Here is an 845-nt window from a genome sequence, read left to right on the forward strand (position 1 = left end):
GCTAAGGGGAATTAGCAGTAGTTGTCAGCGAGGAACAAGCCATTAGGAGGTCACACACGGTGAATATGGAGGGGTATAAATATATTATAACAAAGGAACCTCGTGTATATCGAGATATATACACCAGTTATAAAAACCTCGGCTTCGCCTCGGTTTTCATACTGGTGTATATATCTCTATATACACTCGGTTCCTTGTTATAATATATACTTTGATTCTTTGTTGCCATCATAATATCCGATATATCATTACATCCGATAATATTGGTTATGAAGTTGAAGACACCACTGCAGCTGTACTTATGGTTGATAAAATTAACATGGTGGTAAAGACACACCCGGCAATATGGCGGTAAACACACGCCTGCCCACGCACGCTCTCTAGGCTGCAAAGTTCTAGCACAGAGCTCTCCTTCTCACCACCACCACCATCACCATCAGTGGTGTCTTCAACTTCCTTCTCCCGAGTCAAGCTCCGTATGAAAACATCCAAGAAGAAGATTGCCTGATGAGTCCAGCGGGGACGAAACGTACGTCGCAATCGAGCTATGTCGTCGCTGTGTCATCTTCTATGTGCCATGCGCTACTTGATGTACCAGCCTGCTATGCCGGATACCGCCAACCATGCATCGACCAGGCGCCAGGCGCGAACTGATGGTGGTGGTGGTGGTGAGAAGGAGAGCTCTGTGCTAGAACTTTGCAGCCTAGAGAGCGTGTGTGGGCAGGCGTGTGTTTACCGCCATATTACCGGGTGTGTCTTTACCACCATATTTATCAACCAATATTGGTTATAGTGATATTTTTACTGGATAAAATACGTTTTGCTTTTGATATTAATTTTTTACT

Source organism: Sycon ciliatum, chromosome 5, assembly GCF_964019385.1.
Source record: "Sycon ciliatum chromosome 5, ocSycCili1.1, whole genome shotgun sequence".
NCBI classification, from domain to species: domain Eukaryota; kingdom Metazoa; phylum Porifera; class Calcarea; order Leucosolenida; family Sycettidae; genus Sycon; species Sycon ciliatum.